This window comes from Oxyura jamaicensis, chromosome 4 (assembly GCF_011077185.1).
Source record: "Oxyura jamaicensis isolate SHBP4307 breed ruddy duck chromosome 4, BPBGC_Ojam_1.0, whole genome shotgun sequence".
NCBI lineage: Eukaryota > Metazoa > Chordata > Aves > Anseriformes > Anatidae > Oxyura > Oxyura jamaicensis.
In genome coordinates this window covers 71,208,897-71,231,809 of record NC_048896.1, presented here as the reverse complement: position 1 = coordinate 71,231,809, position 22,913 = coordinate 71,208,897, and the positions used below count along the sequence as shown (strand labels likewise).

General features: G+C 37.5%; 1 long non-coding RNA gene across 1 annotated transcript; it reads right to left on the bottom strand.

The window, feature by feature from the left end:
• Positions 1-516: 516 nt before the first annotated feature.
• LOC118166937 lies at positions 517-20,321 on the bottom strand. Its single transcript, XR_004750823.1, has 3 exons — positions 20,122-20,321; positions 16,754-16,757; positions 517-526 (listed from the first exon to the last, which is right to left on the bottom strand). It is a non-coding gene; the product is annotated as an uncharacterized LOC118166937 (long non-coding RNA).
• Between the last annotated feature and the right edge of the window lie 2,592 nt (positions 20,322-22,913).

Genomic DNA, 22,913 nt, shown 5'->3' with positions numbered 1-22,913 from the left:
GAGAGATAGGGATCTGAAGAATGCTAAGCACACTTGCACATTGGGTGTTGAAGTCAGTACAAGGGGATGTAAACAGATAGTTTTCTGGGTGGAGCTAAATATCCTGAGTGCAGGCTGCAGTCATAGCATAGTGATGCGGTGTTTTTCCTGGTGAGGTACTTGTTGCTGATATATCCAGGATTTATTTTTTATCCCTCAATGATAAAGCATTTGCATATTTAACATTAACTTAGATTACAAGTAATACCACAATTCTGATAGTTGAGAGGAGAGATTGTGATGAGATTTACTGTATAGCTGGATATAGTGGAGTTAATATGAAAGGAGTAAAACAGAAGAAAGGGTTGTACAGCTTTCTGAATACTATTTTTGTTGGAAGATGCTGTTACATTTGTGCTTGCCCTGAATGAGATAGAAAGGCTGGAATAAAGTAACAGGGTAAAAGCAAGTATTAGAAATAAATTAAATTATTTAATATTTTATATATCTGCATTAGTGTTTCCTGTAGTGCTTATTACTATAATGTCTAAGCGCTCCTTAAGTAATTTAGATCTGCTCTGTGGAGTCATTAATACACTTCAGTTGAATCATCTGCTCTTTTTCTTTTCCCAGTAGAGAATCAATGCCCAGGTTGCCTTCTTTTCTTAATTTTTATTCCTTGCTAGGTCTTCCCCAAGCTGTTTATAGTGGGAAAGCTTTCTTGAAGAATACAGTTTTGCCTGTATTCTGATAGTGATCAGGTATTTCTGAAAGTTGAATGCATCACTAACCCTTTTAACTAAGCATGTTTTCTCTCTCTGGCCTTCATGAACTTTATCCTTTGAGAGCTGCCTGGCTGCAGCATTTCCAGGCACGGTCAGAGATGTATTCAGCTGAGGTCCCAGGTGACTTCTAAGAGAAGAGCTCGTGTTCTTAAAATGGTAACAAAAACACCCTGGAACAGAAAGAGATGAAGCACAAGCATCATGTGTTTTCAGTCCCAACACTATTAGGAAGGCAGTACTCAGTAGCCATAAGAAGCTTCTCAAATCTCTGGAGCAGTGACTTTCTGTAAAACTGTGTGGAATAATGGAAGAAAAAGTTAATGCTGCCAGACCAGCTTCAACAAGTTATTTTATTTGCTCTGACAAAAACGGTGTGCATAAAATGCAGGAAATTTGCACCAGAATCGTGATGCTGTAGTACCTAATAATAATGTAGGAGGAGACTTAGTACCTAATTGCCATTACAGTGCAGTAGTTTAGAAAATCTCATGAGATAACCACTTCTAATCCCTAATTATTTCTGTGCATCCCGTTATTAAAGGCTATGCTTTCTTAGCAGTGCATTTTTCTGCTCACTCCAATATGGCACTCTTTCACCCAGTCTGTCAATATACTGTTCAGAAACAACCTGTAGTTAGTATTGTCTTAAATAGTAATCATATTTGCAAAGTGTTGTTTGGAAGATATACACACTTTCATTTCTTTCTGTAGTATATATACTTGTTGCTATGTTAAATGTTACTTGATTTAACCTGTATTGCACTGTACCTGTCTTCAGTACTCTCACTATTACATTTTCAACAAGGTGTATGAAAAACCAGCAATGGGTATGTGGTAATATATATTCCATTCACAGGATAATGGGAAAATGTATAAAATGTAGATGTATTCAACTGTAATCCTTTTCTTATTTCTTTTATATCTGCCTTCTTCTTAGGTCAACAATTCTCAACCTTTGTCTATCTGAGATCTGAAGGTGAAACCGAGTAAGTCGGAATCCATATTCTTTCTGGCCATAATGAAACTGAAGGGGTTTATAGCTTTTTGAAATTTGTTTTTCTTTGCTGAGATGTGACCCTGTGTCTATGATCACTTGCTTTGGACTAGGAGCAATATGGGCAAGTGATTTGAGTATACATGTGTTCATAGAACTGTTGCTATGGATGTGCATCTCTGGACAGCAAATACTTATCTTTGGAAAGTTCATGCCAGTTATTACCTGCTAGGCTGTCTTCCTACATGGTTGCTAGTGTCTTCATTTCAATTTTTCTATGTACAGCAGCATTGCATATATATATATATATATATATAATTCTTATTGAATCTAACAGAAATGCTGAAGTCAAAGGCAGCTATTGTGAGATGTTGAACCATTACTCTGACTCATTCCTTAGGTAATCTACTCTTGATTTTTCCACCTTCTCTTCAAGACGTGCAATGTAAGACTCATTTAATTAACAGAATTAAATGGAAAATTCTTCAAAACTATTGTTGATGGGTCAGAGTAAGATCTTGGCTTGTCTAGAGAGACTTGGATACAACTCAGAACCATCTCTGAAGAAAGGCTAGAGTACTTTCTAGACCTGGATGACCAGCAGCTTCATCTCACTAGGTTTAGTTTTAAGATGCCTTATTACTGACAAATCTACAAGAAGGATGGGCTTGCAACACCCTGAATTTTTTCTATTACCAATCTGGGATAAAATAACTGAAAATTCAGGATGACATTCAGTGCTCTGAATGATGTGGTTCCCAGTCTAATCCCAGTCTAATCTGGGATGTTCAACTCAATCCAGAGCTACAAGAACTTTAATATTTTTCAACACAGAAGCTGGCAGTGGATGATTCAACAGTGGAAAACAGCCTGTTTGAGAAGGCTCCATGCAATTTTATTAGTTAGCTTCCTGAAATCTTCTCAGAACTGATTTTCTGATCTGTAAACAATAAATAAAAGTACTAGATATCTTTCAAAAGTTGCCTTATAACAAGATCCTACTTTTCTGTGACGTGTGTTGGCTGTTATCTGTACCAGGAATATTTGCATATGGAAAACAGAAAACACAAGTGGAGTTGTTGGAGAAGAAAACTTGTCAGCAGGATTTAGTTTTTAATTTTTATTATTATTATTTTTAAAAGCTTTTCTTACAGATTTATTTATTTTTATTAAATTAAATTATTAAATTATTTATTTATAATAGAGAGTATAATATGGAATGGAGGGTTCATTAACATGAAATTCCTACACTGTCATAGTTTTTCATACTCCTAAATTTACTTATGTCGAAAAGAAGCCAAGATCCATGGCCTCATGTGGTTAATGAGACCTTCCAGGGTACTGGGAGGACACAGGTGGTTATCTATTAGCATCTAGCTCAGACTGTTTGACTTGCTTTCACATTGCTTGTTAAGCTTCAAGGCTTAAGGTTTGTCATATATCTGGGGTAATAGTTTTACTATTATTATTTTTTGCTATACTAACCCATTTCCTTTAATTTCTATCCTAATTACAGTTAGATTAGAACATATTTTATCCTTAATTTTATGCTGTATTTGTAGTCACTACAACTTGGCACATAAAAACAGCTGAAATAATGTTCTAAAAAGCATTAGTAAATTTGTTATTTTCATAATAAAAGCAGTGCCTGATATTAACATTCAAGAGCAGGAGCACAGTGTTACAAATCATAAGATAATTGTGGCTATTCAGAAAGATTCGGGTAGGTTCCATACATCCTAATCTTTAATCCCAGTTGCCACAGTTCAAAGAGAGTGATTGTTCAGAGCATAAGCTGTAGTAAAAATGATATTATTAAAAAATGCCTGAATTAATTTGAATGCATTATTTTCATCTTCACTAAGGATTCAATATTTCATTTGGTTTCAGTTAAATTCTTTGTATTTGGTTCATATTCAGTATGTAGTTCATTTGTGCATCACTAAAGAGGGCTACTGCACAATTATTTTCATGTTTCTTGAAATATAATTAATGTAAAGCTGAATACCATTGATAAATGGAGGTTACTTATCAGTATTTAGCATATAGGGAAATATGAAAGGGAATAATGCATTTTGTCTGAAGCAATTAGTTGTCTAAATTAGAGATAAAGGATTAAGGATGAGACTTTTAAAGAACCAAATGGTGAAAAAATATATTGAATGTTCAAAAGTACAAACATGACGCTTTCAAGTTGGTAAAGCCTTGCGAAATGATAGATGTCTTTGTACTTCCTGTGGACAAACACAGAATGTACAGTATTAGATGATGTCTAGGTGTGATAGGCATAATCATCTTGGAAAATTGTAGACGGGAAAGACTGTAACATGTTGAGTCTTGAAACATGCTCATTCCAGCATCTTTCTGCTAAAGATGCTAAAGACCCCCGACATAATAAAGTGATGGAGATCCAAATCCTTTGAATTTCTCTTAGAGACAGGAAATAGTATCTTAAACAGCTTACAACCATGTTATATTTGGTGTCTAAAGTGCACTGTACTTCCTGTTAGGCAGGAAAAAACTTCAGCTGTCAGGAATCTGAGTTACTGGGCTTTTTCATAGAATCATAGAACAACTTGGGTTGAAGGGAAATTAAAGATTATCTAGTTCCAACCCCTCTGCCATAGGCAGGGATGCTGTACTAGATCAGGTTCTGAGGTCTTTGTCCAAACCAGTCTTGAACACTTCCAGGGATGGGGCATCCACAGCTACTCTGGGCAACCTGTTCCAGTGTTAGGAGTTAAGAATTTCCTCCTAACATCTAATCAAAATTGCCACTCTTTTGGTTTAAAATCAGTTCCCCTTGTGCTATCATTATCTGCCCATGCAAAAATTTCACAGAATCACAGAATCACAGAATAGTCTAGGTCGGAAGAGACCTCCAAGATCACCAAGTCCAACCTCCTACCTAACGCTAACAAATCTTCCACTAAACCATATCCCTAAGCTCTACATCTAAACATCTTTTAAAGACCTCCAGGGATGGTGACTCAACCACTTCCCTGGGCAGCCTATTCCAGTGACTAACAACCCTTTCGGTAAAGAAGTTCTTCCTAATATCTAACCTAACCTCCACCGGTGCAACTTTAGCCCATTCCCCCTCGTCCTGTCACCAGGCACGTGGGAGAATAGGCCAACCGCCACCTCGCTACAGCCTCCTTTCAGGTACCCGTAGAGTGCAGTAAGGTCACCCCTGAGCCTCCTCTTCTCCAGGCTAAACAGTCCCAGCTCCCTCAGCCGCTCCTCGTAAGACTTGTTCTCCAGACCCCTCACCAGCTTCGTAGCCCTTCTCTGGACTCGCTTGAACACCTCCATGGGCCCAAAACTGAATGCAGTACTCGAGGTGCAGCCTCACCAGAGCCGAATACAGCGGGACAATCACTTCCCTGGACCTGCTGGCCACGCTGTTTCTTATGCAAGCCAGGATGCTGCTGGCCTTCTTAGCCACCTGAGCACACTGCTGGCTCATATTCAGCCGACTGTCAACCAATACTCCCAGGTCCTTCTCTGCCAGGCAGCTTTCTAACCACGCATCTCCCAGCCTGTAGCGCTGTTTGGGGTTGTTGTGCCCCAGGTGCAGGACCCGGCACTTGGCCTTGTTGAACTTCATACCGTTGGCCTTGGCCCATCGGTCCAGCCTATCCAGATCCTCCTGCAGAGCCTTCCTACCCTCAAGCAGATCGACACACGCACCTAACTTGGTGTTGTCTGCAAACTTCCTGAGGGCGCACTCAATCCCCTCGTCCAGATCATCGATGAAGATGTTAAAGAGGACTGGTCCCAGTACCGAGCCCTGGGGGACTCCACTAGTGACCGGCCTCCAACTGGATTTGACTCCATTCACCACAACTCTCTGGGCCCGGCCATCATTTGCACTCCTTCTTTTTTGTAAGCCCTCTCTGGAGCCTTTTCTTTAGGCTGAAAATCCCCAGCTTTTCTTCACAGGAGAGGTGCTCCAGCCCTCCAATCATCTTTGTGGCCTTCCTTTGGACCTCCTCTAACAGTTCCACATCCTTCTTGTGCTGGGGGCCCCAGAGCTGAATGTAGCATTCCAGGTGGGGCTTCACGAGGGTAGAACAGAAGGAGACAATCACCTCCCTTGAGCTGCTGGCCATTCCTCTGTTGATGCAGCCCAGTCTGTAGTTGATCTTGGCTTCAAGTGTATGCTGCTGGCTCATGTCAAGCTTTTTGTCCAGAGCCCCCAAGTTGTCCTCTGCAGGGCTGCTCTCAATGAGTTCTTCTCCAAGTCTGCCCTCATGTTTGGGGTTGCCCCAACTTAGGTGCAACACTGTGCACTTAGACTTTTTGAGACTCATTATGTTCACATGGGCCCACTTCTCAGACTCATCTACACCCCTCTGGATGGCATCCTTTCCTTCTGTTTCATTAAGTGTACCACTCAGCTTGGTGTCAACTGTGATCTTCCTGAGGGTGCACTTTGTCTATGTTGTTGATACAATTGTTAAACAGTATTGGTCCCTGGGAGACACCACTCGTCACTGGCCTCCACCTGGATATACAGCTACTGACCACCACTTCCTGGCTGCTGCTTTCAGGCCAATTCCTTATCAACTGAACAGTTCACCCTTCAAATCTCTCTCTCCAATTGGGAGATCAGGATGTCATGTTGGACTGTGTCAAAGGTCCTGCAGAAGTGCAGGTAGATTACATTGTTTGGTCTTCCTTGTAAATTGATGCAGTCACTCCATTACAGAAAGCCAACAGGCTGGTCAGGTATGATTTGCCCTTTGCAAAGACATGTTGGCTGTCTCAGATCACCTCCTTGTCTTGCATTTATCTTGACATTGATTCCTGGAGGATCTGTTCCATGATCTTCCCAGGCACAGAGGTAAGACTCACTGGTCTGTAGTTCCCTGGGTCCTCCTTTCTACCCCTTTTAAAAATGGGAGTGATATTTCCCTTTTTCCAGTCACCAGGGACTTCACCTGACTGCCATGAGTTTTCAAATATGATGGAGAGAGGCTTGGCAACTACATCAGCCAGTTCTCTCTGGACTGGTCATCAGCCAGTTCCCTCTGGGGTGCAGGTCATTGGGCTCCATAGACTTGTACCTGTTTGATTTCATCAGATGATCTCGACTTTGCTCTTTGCTTACAGTGGGATGGACTTTGCTCCCCCCAGCCCTCATCTACAGATTCAGGGAAATGAGATGTGGGAAGCCTGACTCTCAGTGAAGGCTGAGGCAAAGAAGTTGTTGAGTACCTCAGCCTTCTCCATGTCTGGTGTTACCTTCTGAAGGACCACAGGGTAATGCCTGCCTGCCTACGGACTAATGTTGGGCTCTATCCTGTCCCCTGGATGTGAAATATCAAACAGGTATATGCCAATATATCAAACATATATCATATGTTGTCATATGTCAAACAAAAGGCATTTATCAAACAAATATGCCAAGTATTTAGACATGATTGACGTTTAAGCTACCTATATTAAAAGTACAAATTTCCCCTTCCCTCTCTTCCTAGTTTCTAAAAGTGGTCCAACACAGAAGCAGAAACATCTGGATAATGATCCATCAGTCCTTTGGAAATCTAGATAATTATTACTTGTCCCATAAACTGAAAAGCTAAATTCTTTGTGGTTCCGTTTTATGAAGGACCAGGAGAGGAAAAACTTACAAGAGAGCCTGGATGTTTGTAGGAAAACTTAAATACTATTTAGTGGGTTTTACGCAAGAGACAGAGAAGACAACAAACTCTGTGTGAGTGTTCAAATACCTAGGAGCTAAATTCCTAAAGGAAGTTACAAGCTTATCAGTGAAGAATTCCTGTAGGGTAGGAATATTAGATATTTCAGTTTTTGGATAACAGATTGAACACAGCTTTTATTTGAATATAAGGCACTGGTCTATTACGGAGCATGAGAAACAAATGCTAGAGAATGACTCTGCTCCAAAGAGTAGATTCAATTATAAAACAGGGACATTCATTGAATCATGAATCCTATTAATTTTCCTGATTTCCATGAAACATAGGACGGTATAGCCATCATCACTACTATCATGAATAATCCATGATATAGTAATGAAATAAAAGTACCTTTGAAATCACAGAAGCACACAATGGCTGAGGTTGGAAGGGACCTCTGGGGATCTAGTCCAACCCCCTTACTCAAACAAGGTCACCTAGAGCAGGTTGCATATCATTGCCTCCAGATGTTTTTTGAATATCTCCAGCTATGGTGACTCCACACCCTCTCTGGATAACCTGTTCCAGTGCTCTGTCACCCTCACAGTAAAGTTTTCTCATATTCAGCTGGAACTTATGTTTCAGTTTGTGCCTGTTGTCTCTTGTCCAGTCTCTGGGCAGGACTGAAATAATTATTTATGCATAATTTTCGGAACAGGATATGGAAGGTATTGGGATGACTTTGTAAATTTGTTTTATGGGCAATTTCACAGCCTTTCTCTCCTGTTGAGGATTTGATAATTGATATTGATTGTCTCTAAGTTAGTGCAGGAATGTGTGTAATGGTATTGCTATGGTCTATTTGCTTTACATGCATTGTAGCTGAGAAAATAAATAAGAATCCCCATGTTAACAATTATGTTACAGGGAAGATCTCTTCTGCATTTCTGCATCATGGGAATATGATATGTAGCAGAGAAGAATCCTCAGTGCAATGCATAAAGTATCTACTCCCACTTGAATGCCTGGTTTCAGACCCAGAGTGCAAGATTTTGGACTGAGCTATTCTAATCTTTGATTCTGAAAGGTGAAAAACCAAACTGTAATGACCCTGAAGCTGTCTTTAGAGGAAATCTCAACTCCCTTTTGTAATAGGAAATAAAGACACTACACTTAGTGTAGACCTACTGTACTACATGTTATTTGATGAGGGATGATATGATTGTTTTGGATGGCTGCTATGGCCATTAAATTGAAGAGAATCACACCAAAGAGTTATTTTCTTCTGTCCTACAACATGCAGGATGAGGAGGTCAGTAAATGATCAGGGATGACTTCATGTTACTCTCTTCATTTGTTCAGTGCAAAGATTAATTGTCAGGGAGTAAAAAAGCAGACATACCTGCCTCTAGCAGTACACCATGGTTTGTATGTAGAAGATACAGTGATTTTTAGCTGAGTGATGCTTTTGTGGAAATGGTGGGCATACCTCCAGATTAGAGTCCTGGCACCTCATACCACACGGTCTGGGTATAAAAAGCAAGTGGGACTTGCAGCCAGGCCAGGAACATGTTCTTATCATACTGCATATGAAAATTTAACACATTTGCTATTGTTGATTTCTTTTGTGTAAAACTGCTTGCTTCTAATTTTTTTTTTTTTTTTTTTTAGATGGTAGGAAACTGAGAAGAAAATACTTTGAACAATTTTCGTCCATTTTTATATTGTGATGTTATTAACATCTGCATCTCTATCGTTTTGATTATTTCATTTGAAGTTTCAGAAGACTGAAAGTATTTCCACAAAGAAGTATGCACCATGTGAAGCAATACTTTTTGCATCTTCTTCCAAATACTGAACTCACATGATTCAATTTAAAAAGTGTACCAGATGTAGACTGTACCAAATATAGTAGTGCAATTCTCTGGGTTCTTCCAAATACCCTTGACTTTTCTATATCCACCTCTTTTTAGAGGATGAACATGTGTAGTGCTCTAATTGAATGTCTGAACAAATTTCTGATTTTATTGATACCAAGTTCCCAATAGTCTACCTCTAGTTGTGTCCTCGAAGAAACACCTATTTAACAAAAGCTTGTAGCAGCTCACTACAGTAATGATCCCTCAAGAGGAATTTATTTTTTAATTAAGTGAAGCAGTGTGTTTGCTCATCCTATATAGCTGATTAATCAGGGCTTTGTTACTTGTGTAGAGAAAAGAGACTAAATTAAATACACCTTTAATGAGATGATAGGGAATTGACCTTTGCTGTCATCTGGAGGGCAATATATAAACACAACCATTGAGGGGATTGTTCCAGAGAGGCTAGATAATAGCCTTTAAAAGACATCTTAAGGAGTGGCAGATTGGTGTTAAGAAGCCTATCCCACAAGACTGAATGAGGTTCATGGAAACTGTTGAAGGTACTGCTAGATTAATAATGATCAGGTTTGATAAAGTATCTAGTATAACACAGTTTACCCCTTTAGAAATATTAAATGATCTTCAGGTCTCCTGATGTTAAAGTCTTTCATAAAATATATGTTTTATCTAAGTATCACTGTTATTTTCCTGAACATCTTAGTCAGCAATTTAGGTAATGAAGGAAGATCACTTGGTAGAAATAACACTAAGAGATTTATAGTAAAATTTTAGTGCAGTGAAGTCAGTAGCAAAAATAGCAGCTATTTGTAGGAGAGAAATTTCATACAAGATCTTCCTACTCCATCTCTCTTGCAGTATAATCTTTTTGTCTGTGCTTCATTCAAATAGGTAGCAATTGTTTTGTCAGTAAAGTCCTTGTGCTGGAATAAACAGATCTGAGAATACCTGTCTTAGCAAGTACAAGACTAGGGAAAAAAGTGACTCAGTGTACTGGTGACTCAGACCTAGGAAGTGTCTTTACATATCATTCCAAACAACAGAATTATGACCTGATATGACCTTTTAACCCCCTGTATCTCTGGAAAAATGTACTTAGTAAGAAAGTTATTACATATTGTACATTAACGAGGTAGCATATTTTATTTTAGGAACTTATATTGATAGAGACACTTAGAAAGTATTTATCTTCTCACAAATAGAACAAATATGAGTTTTATTCATTGAGAGTAAAAAGTGTTTTCATGTTATTTTTTCTTTAATAAGGAAAATATTGTGTAAAGCAATTTAATAGATTCTTCCTCTACCATTCAATCAGGTGAAGGAATATTACTTCAGCTATTACATTATCTTTTCTTTCCTATGGCCTTTTGATTAAATGGGTATGTGTCTCTATTCTCAGGACACCAAGGGGAATTAACCTCAGTGATTTTTTCAGGTGACTCTGCATCGTTTCTGCCTTAGGCACCACTCTAGGGATACAACTAGGAGGTAATTATCTCAACACTAGGGAAGGGAAGTTAATGAATTGGAAAGCAGTATTGAAATACAGTCTTTACTAACTAACATACACATTTACCAGCTCTATGAAATAATGTCCTTGGAAAGCCCACTGTAATAATGGCAGAGTTTCAAAACAAAGCTCCTTAGATAGTTCCTTAGGTCTTTCATATATGAAATTGCATATCGACCTTCAGATGTGATGTCATGAAATCATACAAAGTGACATTCCAGAGCAACCTTCCAATACTCTTTGTTGGGCTGAAGGTCTCAATGGGATTAAGGTGGATCCTGTTGAATGAGATTATATGGTTTACAACCAGTGACTGGACTGGGCTGTGTTGGTTTGACTGTCTATTTTACCTCAAGTAATAATCAAGTCTTTCAGATACCCATGTCTTTTGAGCAAATTGCTCATGACTTTTTCATATTAATTTGCTTTATTGAGAAAACAGGAACACAGATCTTTTAAAATGGCAACAGATATTTACAGAAAATTTACAGAGAATACAGTTAAATAACTTTCAGCCCATAACTAAGTGTAGGAGAGAACTCGCTCTCTGTTTTCTGCTAAGAAATACATCTGGTGTGTTGGATGGAGACAGAGATAAGTGACTTACACTTTGTATACATTGTAGGAGGAAGTCATTATTATCCTTTGAGAAACCAAAAGATACAAACCACTAAGGCAGGCAGCTGCAGAATCTGAACCTGAATAAAGCTGTGGCCCTGCCTTACCATCCCCAATTTGTAGGGAAGAGGAATATGCTTCTCTGTTGATTCATCTTCCAGACAATACATGACCAGAGGCTATACCAGGCTGCACTCAGCTAGTGAAGTCTGTCTAGTTTATCCCTACAGCCAGAAATGAGCAGTTTATCTTTTGCTTTCTGGAAGAAGAGGAGAACCTCCTCTGGAAGTCCCCATCAATGGAGTTTTCAAGGTGCAAATGGACAAGGCAGATAATCTAATTTTAGCATCCTTTTCCACAAAAGGTTCTACCAGATGATATTTTGAGGTTCTTTCCAACATGTTCAATGATTTTATGATTCTGCTTTGTAAGTAAGATTCCTTCTTGGAGGAATCTGCTGTGAAATTTGCTTTCCTGGATACCAGCACATAGATGGATCTGTTCTGTCACCAGTTTGCACTTGTAAGTCTCTGATTTGTGAGCTGATATCTTGCAATTGCAGGGCCAGGTTGTGTGCCAAGTTTCATTTTAGGTCTCTTTCCCATGTAGCTAATTACAGCAAGTCTGTTCATCTTCCATCTGGCACGAGTTTTAAATTGTGCTGTTGAAACTTCAGGAAGCTCAAGTGTAGACAATGTCACAAAGCGTAAGCAATGTCATAGAAGAGATAATGTCTCTGCTATGAGATGTCTATAAACCAAGATATTGCCTAAACCTGGGCTCAGAGCTGCTTGTCTATTCTGAACCTACTTGTTCATGTGAAGGTGCTATTGCACATAAAGTCTTGGTGCTGAACTCTACGGAACAGTCTTTTCATATTCAAGACCATTTCAATGAATGAGTTTTACTCCATTGCTTCTGACATATTCGTTTTTGGGCTAGGATGGTCAGACCTGTCTTCTGTATGACAGGAGACATACCTTACCTTTCATTCTGTAAAAGATGAGTGTATTGCTGATTTGTCTTAAATGGTAATTCTGAGAATGTAACCATTTCTGGATAAAAAGAGACTATTTTTGTGCCTTATTTCTCTCTCTTTCATACTCAGCATGTATGGGCATAAGTTGGTCTAAGGAAAAGCCACACTGTGAACAATTACCTATTTAAACCATTATTACTATATTATAATGAGCACACCTCATGGACAAACAGAATTCTGAGTTTGCTTTAGCAACTGCATACTACCAACAGATTGGTTCATATTTTGGGAACTGTTTTCCCACTTTAATTCCTTCTGTTCATAGATTTTCAGAAATAACAACTTAGCTTGTGATTTATTGCTTCTAAGTATTTTCACTACCATATCAATTAAATAAATACACATTAAACATAATGATAATTGGCTGATGCTCCTCTGGGTTCACTCTGTTCTGTGCAGTTCACACAATTCATGTTTGTAGATTATGATGATGAACAATCAAGGTTGTAGAAGAAATATATTTTGCTTACCATCAACATATTTCAGCCTCTATTAGCAACAGTGTTTTGCTGAACTGAAGAACTGAATGTCCATAAACCACCTGTGCTTTATGGCAGTTTAGATTTAGCATTTGAAATGGTTGCCTCAACAACTACTTTTAAGAACTAAAATTATGTTGCCTTTGATTGACTCTTTTAATAGTAAAGAAACTGTCATTTCCATAGAAGAAAGTAGACATTTATTTCTGTTATTGTTTCCAAGACAAATTGTAGATAAAGAAGAAATGAGATTCTCTTATGCTTTTTAATCGGTCTCTGTTAGTGGTAAAAAACCTTTGTATTTCCCCACACATTTCCTATTATCAGGAAATAATAACAGAAATTGTGTTATGGATGACAACTCTTTTCCTCTTTTGAACTAATCTTTACTTTACACATTATAAACTAATCTATATCTTACACATTTCTAATTAAAATGAAATAATACTTTGAAAATTTACTCCTCAAAATGTCTGGGAGAGGACAATCTCAATTACTGTTTATATTTTATTTCTTGGCCTCTTAAATAATTTTATTTAAACTGCATCAGGAAAATGATTTTTAAAATATCTAACTATGTAAATTTAATCGGATGTGGAAGATGAGGAAAATATTTTCCTATGTTAGACATGTTATCTATAATATTTTTAAAGGAGATTTTGTGAACAAATTCATTGATGCTGGTAAGCCAGAAAATAATCTACATATTATACCTTCATGCTATATTTTTATTTTACCTGTTGTGATTTAAAAGGATTAAAATATATATATATTTTTTCCACACAAATTCATAGAGCTTAAAATACAGTTCACAAACACAAAACAATGTGTTTTGCATCAAAATAAAGATAAATAAAAATAAAATTTAAAATAATAAAAGTAAAAATAAAAATAAAAAAATAAAATCACGCACTAGGCAGGTTGTTCCCATGCTTGTTTGCTCTAGTGTATATGCTTGCCTTTTATTTTTATTTTTTTCAACAATGTTGACTTATATTCCTCTTGTAATCCATTATAAACTGCATTCCTTTCTGCAGAACTGCTGTCTAGGCAATCATTCCTGATCCCATGTCATGCAATTGATTATTCTATATATGTGCACTTTTCCTTGCACTGTTCCTTTCTCAGTCTGTTTCCACTATTTGTCAAGATGGTATTGAATTCCAAAGCTGCTCTCTAGCTTAGTAGCAGTATATTCCAGGGTGATATCACATTCTGATTTAGTGAGAATCATTTCTCTTCAACCATTTGTGTCTTTAATAAATTTATAATTCATACTAGAACAAGTGACGAACTGCACAAAACCACACTTTGTTTCCTTCCATTTTGATCAACCATTTAACCAACAATATCCATTCTCTGCTAGCAGTTTTACAGTTTTGCAATCTGTAATATTTAATCTGCAATAATCACTTTCAGCTGGCTTGATTAACCATGCCCAGACTGACATTACAATGGTCAATGATTCCTCAGCTCCCACACCACAACTCAGTGTAGAGATAAGCCTGCAACATCCCCTCTTTAAGCTCTCCAAAATAAATGATAACGAATCTGAGATTTCCTGACCCTATTCTTTAAGGTCATAGTGAAATTTAACAGGTTTAGCCATTCAAAAACATTTAAGTTATATAAATATCCTGTATCCTGTTGCTTCATTTCTTTCTTTGTCCCCACTTTTTTTTTTTTTTCAAGAAAACAAAACAAAACAAAACAAACAAACATACAAAACCAAACATGGACATGAATATGTGCTTAGAGCTAAAAAAAGACCACAAATGCCACATGTAGCATTTCTATTGCTCTGTGAAACTTGGATCTTTTGTTATTACTAGGCTACATTAACAATTTAAGATAATTTCCAGATATAAAACATGAGGCAGAATAGCTGTGAAATGATGAGCTCTCCTGTGAAATTGCTTCATTTCACACTCAGGAATGTATTCATCTTATCACGACAAGAGGGCAGCACAGCTAAGCTAAAATATTGTTTTAGTGTTGATAAGGTTTAGCCTTATCCCATTAATCCATTTCCAGTAATCTTGTAGATAGAAGGTATTAGAGAGTAGCCTCAAAGATGGGTGGAAAGTGATATTATTGCTGCACACTTGCCAAGAAAATGCCTTTAAATGCTTTGCATATGTAAAGGACTGGAAATGTTAAAAATTATTGCTATACTCTAAGTATGGGACCTTGGCGCTGGGGGACTGGTGGTGTTCAAGTGGGCTAACAAGCTACAGTCTTTCATGGCTGCTGAGAGCCCATTTACCTAACTTCTATCCTATTTGAAAGATGATTTCAGGATCAGGACTTGTATCGTGACCTTCAGGATCACCATTATTTGTGGAAAAACTTAGACATTCTTACAGCATCACTTTCCAATCTCAGAAACTTTTTATACTTCAAAGAACACATTTGCAATGCTGATATACAGAAACCACTTCAGGAATATTTTATTAAGATATTATCAAGATTTTATTAAGACCAGGATTATCCATTTATCATTGTCTTTGAAAAGACAAATGTAATTGTCTTTTTTTGGCAATCTGTAATTGCCACCATACCTTTTTATATCTTATTAGCCCACTGTTTATGTTGTAAAACAACAGATTGTCTGATTGTTTTCCCACTCGTGCCCCCCCCCGCTTGCCCGCATAAACTTTCTGTTTGCCACCTTCACTGTGTTAGTCGTTTTTCCTAAAGGCAAGATGCTTATATAGCTGTGATATCAGTTGGGATCCTTTAATCTGGTAGCTAGCTTAGTCTTTCTCGCAGGACTAATTCTTGGAATTATGTTTTATTTTCTTTACTAATGATACAGAATTATGTCAGAGGATTAAATTGTTGGGTTTTGCCCTATCAGGTGGTTAATTTGCCAGTTATTTTTAGTATATGCATTAAAACAGAGATCCCTGTAAGATTACACAAATGAGTAAACCATAGTTTAGAGGAAAAAACACTTTTTTTTTTTTTTTTTTTTTTTAACCCTTTCCCCCTCTTTTGGTCCCAGCTATTTATAAATTTAAATGAATATAGAGATTATCTTCTTATTACTGACATGCCATTTTTGGTGTGTCTAGAGGCAACATTTGAGTGACATAATTGAACTTGGTGCTGAGACTGTTTTAATTACATTAATTTTAATTATATACAGTATATTTTAATTACTTAGACTGAGACAGAGGGATTTCTATCTATTAAAATTTTCTGTAATGCATTTGCATAATGGGACCCTATTTCTTTGTGTTAGTGTTATGTTCTTGATGGCTTCATTATTGGTGGAAGGTGGATTTTTATTAAATTCCATTTCCATTTGTGTTTTTAGTAAGCACATTTGAAATGCACCCAACATCTTTCCTTCTCCTGAACTGAAAAGACGCATTTTAAAACAAATATTCAAATTAGATGAAAAATAAAGTAAGCTTCCTCTTTCTGTGTTACTTAATGCCTGTGTCAGACATGGAATTCCAAGGCCTGAACTGGGAAATCAGTTTAAGCTTTTTCAAAACACTTGAGGAGCATTCATGTGTAATAGATGAATAACGTCTTACCTTTCTGTTTCACCACAAAAAGTGCATGGCTATGGTCAAATGCATATTGACAAGGGACATATATTTACCAGCAAACAGATTTCACAAAGGGAAATATTTAATCTCTGCTACCTTTCTAAAATCCCATTTTTACATCCCTGTTGTGGCCCAGGCCACATGTACCTTCTTTGTGCACTGTGGTAACTTCTCTTGAGTCCCTTTATGTTTTATTTATGTTTGGTCTTCAAAATGCAGAACTTAATGAAGTTTGGGGTGGTCAGATGGACTAACCCATCTAATCTGATTAAATGAGAACACACATCATGCCCTTTTCTATTACCTGCTTCCTGGTGGACATTTTCCCTTCCCAGTTCAGGTGACTGCTTCCTCCTTTGACCTAAATCATTTTTACAGAACTGAGTAGGACAGTATTTTCATAGGTAAACTGGTGTGCTTGAGGGAAACTGGCATTCTTTTCCAGTATGGTGTTAGTGATGTGAAGCTGGACATAGAAAATATTAATCAAAATATTAACATTAATATTTTATTAATATTAATATTAATAAAATATTAATCAAAAACAGATAAGGTAGTTTAGTCTCTAAATTCATAGAATACTAAACTGCACCAAATTATACACCAAATTACAAGAGCTGGTCAGATGTTTTCTACTGAGATTTTATTGACAGTAAATGATTAAGGAAAAAATCTGTTCCTCGCCTCTCTGAAAAATCTTGATTTTGGTACTTTCTAATATTAGGAATGAATTTATGATGTAATAAATGTAATTTGTATTTGAATTAATTCAATATGTAATAAGAAAACATATGCTGGGTCTGATCCAGTATAAAGCAAAATAAATCTTTTCAATTAAAAAAATAAAATATTTAAATTCAAATTAGTTTAAGAAAATATTCATAGGCAATTTTCCTTAGCTCATTGCCAACCTAGTAGTAGTTTGAGTCTCTTTCTACCTTATCAGCCATACTCCCTGAAGCAGTGTATTCTGCATTATGTAGTGTGGTTTTGCTCTGACTAAGGTTTGCACTGTGAATTATAAGAAACATATTACTATGGATTACTATGGATTACTATGGATTTGGGAGAGATGATTTCTCCATAACGCCTGGCCCAGATAGAAAACAGGCCTCACAGGACAAGGTATCCTCCTATGGTAGAACACAATGAATGTTGTCCTTTTTCACATTTAGAAAACCTGCTTTTAGGAATCCCAAACTGAATTTAATTTTGGAACTTCTACCTTGTAAAGTGTATTTTGTACTCCAAAATATTGTTTTAATTTGAGAAAGTCAAGCTGTTGATGTGACAGAATTGTCCTTGCAAAAGAGTGAATCATGAGTTATTGGAAAAGACTATAAAAACTTTGTGTTTAATTTGTTAGTTATTCCTTTGGCTCTAATAGTGAACAGTCCAGCAGCAGTGAAAACTTCCAACATTATTGTTAGGACTTCTTCATCTTTTTGCCGTGATCATTAATTAACACTACTAATGCTGAATTATGTCTTTCACTTTTATCACTCAGACATTTAATAACATGCTTTAATTTTGTCTAAACTGAATTAATGTTTGTGAGGTGTTGAACCTGGCTAGACACTGAGTTCTTGCCCAGCACTTTCCACACCCCCATGGGGCTAGAAAAAAAGGAAAAAAGAAAAAAAATGGGCAAGATAAAGAAAGGAAGGTAAATCAACAATTACCATCATGGGGAATACAGATTTGACTTGGGAAAAATGGTCTTCATTTGTTGTGTTTGTTTAATTTTTGGTGCTTTCTGGCCTCTTCTCACAGAGGCTGCCCCTGCAGCCACTTTGCTGCCAAAACCTTGCCAGGGACACCCAGTACAATCTTTGTCAGCAAAATCTGATGTGGGCTGCTGCAGGGAAAATTAACTCCATCCCAGCCAGAGCCAACACAAACATGTATCTGAAGTGACCTCAGAGAAATATGAGAGGGATGCACCTCTGCAAGGCATAACCTCATGCTCCTGCTTCATGGACAATAAATGTATTTCACATTTACATTTATTTGGAAGTGTGCATTTTAATACTCTATACAGCTTCTGTAACACTCTATACTGCTACTACTCATATACTCTACATCAGAAAATTATGCTGGTTCACACAGCGAAATTTAGTACGATAATCAAAGAGAATATAGATTTTTATAAAATTAAACCGTTACACTGTCTTGTGAATTTAAACTTGGGAGTTGCAGCTGCAGAGGTATAAGTGCATGTAATCAATGTGGTACAGTAAAACTCTCTGTAATGTTCTTTATGTAGGCTTTGCCCTTGAATTGAATTGAAGCTCTGTCTTAAATCTCAGATGGTGCTTCTTTGCTCAGTGTACTTCCTAAAATAGACAAAATCAGAAGGAATCTTACTTTTCACCCTGGGTATGTTCTGATGACTAGTAAGGATCGGGATCTGGCTGAGGCTGTGGAGAATAGTTGATGCAAGAAGAAAAGTGTGTGAAAAAATCACACAGCAGAAAGGATACATAAGAAGAATGGAAAAAAAATGCGTGGAGTCTGAGGAGGACTGGATGAACTGAGGGCCAAAGTGCATAGAAAATGGAAAATTAGAATTAAAGTGGATAAGAAGCAAGAAGAATGAAATAACTTCATTAAAGGGGAAAGACTCCCTGTCCTTACACTGACTGCTATTTTTTCAGTATCTCCATTTTGCACAGACTTTTATAAAGTCAGTGCTGTACAGAGTGGTGTAGAATTCTTTAGGTACATGTGTCTCAAAACAGAATTATATTGCAAGGCCTGGCTGGACCCTTAAAAAACCACCCTTGTTTACAGCTCGGGATTCATGTTACAGGACAGCTAACAAAACAGAAGTTAAACTTTATTGTCACCTTATTTTCTTATTACTTGAATTGCTTCCATGGTTATACTGTTAGTTTGGATGAAGGCAAAATTTTTCTTCCATTAACTGTGGTCCTCAGGAGAGAGAGGGAATCTGAAATGTCTAGCACAAGAACTAATGATGGTTAACATTCTGTGCTGCTCGCCTCTTACTGAATACATATTTCCATAATATTTTCTCCAAATTATATCTATGTCTCAGTCTGGAAATCAATTCTAACTTGTTTTCAAGATGTCTGTCATGGGTTGTACTGTGACAGTATTTAATCTGTTGCTCTTCTCAGGATGAATCGCCACCTCAGAAATGAAGTTGGAAAGATTTTGTTCTTATAGAAGACCATCTAGTTTGAACACCCCTGCCATGGTCAGGGATGTCACCCGCTAGATCAGGTTCCCAGGGACTTGTCCAACCTGGTCTTGAACACCTCCAGGGATGGGGCATCCACAGCTTCTGTGGACTACCTATTCCAGTGCTTCTCCACACTGAGTGAAGAATTTCCTCCTAACATCTAATCGAAATCGCCACTCTTTTAGTTTAAAATCAATTCCCCTTGTCCTATCATTATCTGCCCATGCAAAAATTTGCTCTCCATCTTTTTTATAAATGCCTTTAAGTACTGAAATACTGCAGTGAGGTCACTCTGGAGTCTTCTCTTCTTCAGGCTGAATGTCCCCAGCTCTCTCAGACTTTCTTCACAGGAGAGGTGCTCCACCCCTCCAATCATCTTTGTGGCCTTCCTTTGGACCTCCTCTAACAGTTCCACATCCTTCTTGTGCTGGGGGCCCCAGAGCTGAATGCAGCATTCCAGGTGGGGCTTCACGAGGGTAGAACAGAAGGGGACAATCACCTCCCTTGAGCTGCTGGCCATTCCTCTGTTGATGCAGCCCAGGCTGTAGTTGACCTTCTTGACTGCAAGTGGTCATATGTCAAGCTTTTTGTCCATCAGAGCCCCCAAGTTGTCCTCTGCAGGGCTGCTCTCAATGAGTTCTACTCCAAGTCTGTCCTCATGTTTGGGGTTGCCCCAACTTAGGTGCAACACTGTGCACTTAGACTTTTTGAGACTCATTATGTTACATGGGCCCACTTCTCAAACTCATCTACACCCCTCTGGATGGCATCCTTTCCTTCTGTTGTACAGAGTGCACCACTCAGCTTGGTGTCAATTGCAACCTTGTTGAGGGTGCAAGGTTTTCACCTTGACTTTGTTTTGTTTTCTTCTTCCAGATGGATTTAGCTCTTGCCTGTATTATAACCTGAATAGGAAGTAAGCATAGAGAGAGAGCTCATTTTTCAGCACTGATTTTTCTCCTCTATTTTGTTTTGCATTTGCTTACACCATTTACAAGACTGATAGCTCTGATCACTGAAGTGCTCTGAACTCTGAACAGACAATCAAATCTGCAAATTTCATTTTACAGTTTCAATTAGTACCTAGTATTACCAATCAATTAAAGAATAAATAGAGATGTGCTGACTTATTTGGAAAATTAATGCTGTTGGCTGTGAAGGAGAGTGGACAGAGCAGGTGTTTGATGTCTGCCCTTGAGTAACTAAACCACTAAAACTGGGATTAGATTTGAGAACAGGTATAATGTCTGAAACAAAAACATTTTCTGGTACACTCACTCACATCAGTCATATTCCACGATTCACTCTGTTTCATGCCACAGCAGCACAACAGTATTTTTCCAGGTGGAGGATGCCTGAGCTGATTATTTTGGAAAACAAGTTGCCTGAGGATATTTTCTCATTGCTTGCATACAAAAAAGAACATTACACATGATTCATGTTGTTAAAAAGATACTTGCTGAGGCATAAATGAATATTTAAAAAAAGAAACAGTTCTCTTCAGCAATACATATATATATACATATATAAGTTGACAATATCAAAATAGTCATGTAGTTTTGAAAGGAGGTCAAACCATCAAATTCTCTAGGTTATGCTTTGATTAGTTCCACTGGATATTATACTATTTGGCAATACCCAGGCAGGAAATGACTGTTTGTCCCACAAAACATAAAAAAATAAAATAATTCAGTTCTTCTGAATTATTTGAGTGGATAATATTGTTGATACTATTATTATTAGATTGATTTTATTATTTTAATAATATTGATAATATTATTATACCAAAATATTATTAATATTGTGAAAATATTATTGTTGAATTGAACATATAACATATGAATAGAAGATATGATTTTCATATATTTCTCCAAAAGAAGTGGGAACCAAAACCATTTTACTGTGTTCCCAAATAGCCTAAAAGGTGAAGATAGACCTCAAGTTATAGGAGACCTGAAATAAAGGACCAGATCTAGCAGTTATTTGGTTATACAGGGTGAAGTATCGTCAGTGTTATATAATCTTCACAGCCCAGAGACAAGAATGTTTGCTGGTCACATCCTAGAAAGTGTTCATAGCTGCTCAGTTTCTGGCCTTCAGCTGATTTTCAGCAGCTAGAAGTTCTCAGATGTAGGAGATTTGGAAAGATCCCAGCAGGTGGCCAAGCTGCTGCTGCTCAATGAAGCTCAAGTCTGGTCACTAATACAGGAAAAGTTGGCCGTGACCATGTGCTCCTCACTTTTTACAGGCCTGTAGGGACTATGAGGTATCTTTCTGTCAGATACTTTATTATGTAGAAGAGCTAGTTTTATTGAAAACTGATATTATGAGAATCATAGAACAATCTAGGTTGGAAAAGATCTCCAAGATCATCAAGTCCAGCCATCAACCTGGCCTACCAAGTCCCATCACTAAACCACGTCCCTTGGTGTCACATCCACACAACTTAAACGCCTCCAGGGATAGGGACTCCATCACTTCCCCAGGCAGCCCTTTCCAGGGCTTTAAGTTTTAAAGGTTTAAGCACACTTTCCATGAATATATATATATTATATATATATAACATCCAAACTAACTTCCCCTGGCCTTGTCTCAAGTTGAGACCATTTCCTTTTTTTCTAAATTACATTAAGATAGAGTTTTAAGAGATCACATCCCTGACGAAATGCCATGCTGTCAAGAAATTCCCAAATGGACACAGTTGCCATCCTTAGAGTATAAGATCAAAACACAGTATAAATCATGTAACTGAATTGACTTTATATCTTAACTCCATTCTTAGCCAAGTATAAAATTTAGAAAAGAAAATATTTAGTAAGGTTTTCAGTAAGGATATTTGTTAAGACAACTGCAAATAATTTCTCCTTTACTGGTATAGTAATAAGGACTCACACAGATAAACAGACAACCTACAGATGCACCAGGTAAATGATGCTCTCTTCCCAAAACAATGTGGGTGCTCCTGGGCAGTGGCACTCTAAATTCCTGCAAACCGCATGACACTTTGAGTCACTGCTGTAGAGGAAGAAAGGACAAAGAAATCCTCTTATGTCTCTTGTTGAAACACTGCTGCATGGTTCTGTTTTATCCATAGTCCTTCTCACAGCTGAAGTGAGGACAAGATTAGTCTTTTAGCACATCCCAGTGGCTTGCACACAGGGAAATGAAAGAGTGTTCTTGCTATGATGTTTCATGAGAAATGTCTGA